We start from the raw sequence: 3,020 nt of genomic DNA on the forward strand, positions 1-3,020 counted from the left end.
AATTTCTTTCTATTTTTAGTAGAGACGGGGTCTCGCTCTTGCTCAGGCTGGTTTCGAACTCTTGAGCTCAAACAATCCGCCCTCCTCGGCCTCCCAGAGTGTTAGGATTACAGGCGTGAGCCACAGAGCCCGGCCTAAGTTTTGAATAACAGATTCAGATTGTTTTGCATATCCCACAGATGTATGTTAAGATATTTAATTTAGTTTAGAAGGTGACTGTAGTAGACTAAATAATGGCCCTCCAAAATATCCATGTCCTAATTCCTGGAACTTAAGAATGTTATCTTATCTGGCAAAAGAGACTTTGTAGATGTAAGTAAAGAATCTTGAGATAGGGAAATTATCCTGTATTATCTGGGTAGAACTTAACTGTAATTATAAGTAATCTTATAAAATAGGAGCAGAGAAGACTTGACTATAGAAGATGAGGTAAGAGATGTAGTGATGAAGGCAAGAGGTTGGAGAGTGATGAGAAGAAGTGATCACAAACAAACCAAGGAATGCCTGTCTGAAGAATCTAGGGAAGGAAAGGAAATGGATTCTTTCCTAGAGTCTTCGGAGGGAAACAACTCTACTGGCACCTCTAAGTTACCCCTGTGAAACTGATTTCCAAAACTGTAAGGTGATACATTTGTATTGCTTTGAGACACTATGTTGTGGTTATATGTCACAAAAACCACAGAAAATTAATATAATGGTATTATAGGTTTCTTATATTTTGTCATTGATTTTGATAGGAAAATTTTCATTACCTGAAATGTTTTGTTTCACATTTTGTTTACTTCTTAGAGTTGTTTTGTGTAGATACAGTCTGTTCTTTTTCTAGTACTTTTCATTTTGTGGACAGGGTTTAGTATTTAAATTTAAATGTAAATTAAAAATAAAAATAAACAGTAATTGTGAACCACTATTTTAATTTTCTTCTTCAGAAATTTCAATTATGGCATGTTTGACCTTCTTTAGTGAGAATATACCCTAGTTACCCTTGTATGGGTTTGATATACTATAGATGTCCTTCTGCATTCCTGCTATAATATCATTTGAAAATGATTACTCCTTTTTTCCTCTTTTTTCTCCTCTTATGCCCATGTTCCTCCTCCATCTTCTTTCTTTACCTCCCTTCTTTCTTTTCCTCTTTGTGTAATGTTTTCATGGTGCTTACATAGTATGAAATTTCACGAGGTAAGGACAAAAGTTGTTACTGGATAAATGCAAATTGGTTTATTGAGATGTTATTAGGTGATTTCTCCTTTAAATTTACCAAATGCTCCTACTCTGGCACTTCGGCTTAGACCATCTATTCTAACATGTCTGCATTCTTCTTCTGCTAAAACCATGCCATTTGGTGTAATGGTAAAGTCCAACAGACCTGAGTTTGAGTTTGATCTCCAACACTTACTACTTAAAGGGATCTTGCTCAACTAATTCAACCTTTCTTGACATCTCTTATTTCACTTCCAAAGAAGGGATAATAGTATATATGTTTGAAGTTTGTTATAAGGATTCAATGTAATAATGTTTATAAAGCAGCATTGAACTATGAAATGGCAATAATGTCTATTTCACTGGAAATTTTTGAAGATTAAGTGAGATAATATATGTAAAGCCCTTAGCAAAGTGCTAGGCACAGAATGCTTGCCACATTGATATCTACTTCCACATGATTTATAATAGTCAACCTTGCGCAAAAAAATTGTCATGCAGGCATATGAGCTCAATCCAATTCGAAAACTTGGTCCATGCTGAGTATAGTAGATGCCCTATGATACAGATGACTACCATTCATTGAAAACTAAGCAAGGAACCTGATGACAGACTGGAATTCTCCCCATGAAATTTTATTCCATACTAAAATAAAATGATATACTTTTATACTGAATATATATTTTTTGTAATACAAATATTTGCTATCACACCCATTTCATCTTATTAGGATCTCCTTTTCACCCCTGTTTATTGGGTGAATCTAAAGGAGTATCTACAAAATTGCATTTTAAAAGGAACATTCAGGTTCTAGCATACAATCAAAATATAAAATATAAAAAACAGAGAAACAAACACATATACACTTACTGCATAATGCCAATGTGTTTGGCTTTCAGAGATGAAAATTAAGAGTTGTCACTCATTTTTCCTTATTTCAATAATACCTGATTAATAACTTCCTTGTGAAGAGGCTCTTCAAGGCATACAGAGCCTTTTTATATTTTTATTTTATTTCTATGTTTACAACAACCTTGGGATGAAGGCATTGTTATTTCCATTTTACTTGGAACAAAAATAGAGGCTCAGAAAGGTTAAGTGACTTGCACAAATGTACCTTGTAGGAGTGAGAGAGAACCCATGACTTCTGGGATTTAGTCCAATGCATTTTCCATTACTTCATGGAATTCACTTTTGGAATTTACCCTTGGCTCTTTGGCAGATTTGAAGGTCCTTATAATCAGGGCACTTCTTAGCATATGGAAATAGTATCAAAAGCCTCATGCTGTGTGAGGTTATGCACAGCCACAAAGAAAAATAGAGATAATGCAGGGCAGTAGGTTGGGGAAGAGGGTAAACCGTTATGTTATAGCAAAATAAAATTTATGAAATTGAGTTGACATAAGCGTGGAAATTACTCAGTTATTTCCTGTCCCATCACCACTTGTCCCTTCAGTTTCCTCCTGCACTCACAGCTTCCTGCCTCTTTCTTTAATACTGCCTTGGATGTTCATTTAAAATGCAATGGAGTGATGATTTCTAGCTTCTCATTTTAAGATTTCCCTTGCCAGCCTGCAAGTATGCTACATATTCTAACCTATGTTTTCCAGTTCTACAGAACCCCAGAAATAATATTTAAAGTATGATTATCTCCTATTGGATTAGGTCGCAGTTGAAAAATCAGGGAGGAAAGTGGACACAACTAGTGCATAGTTGAAAATAACACAGAAAAAACATGCTCTTTTAAATTTATCTGCAAAAACATTGTATAATAGCCTAAGGCTAAAATAATTTAGCTGCTTAAGTATACTGCTTTC

Source organism: Propithecus coquereli, unplaced genomic scaffold (assembly GCF_000956105.1).
Source record: "Propithecus coquereli isolate 6110/MARCELLA unplaced genomic scaffold, Pcoq_1.0 Scaffold12, whole genome shotgun sequence".
Lineage (NCBI taxonomy): Eukaryota > Metazoa > Chordata > Mammalia > Primates > Indriidae > Propithecus > Propithecus coquereli.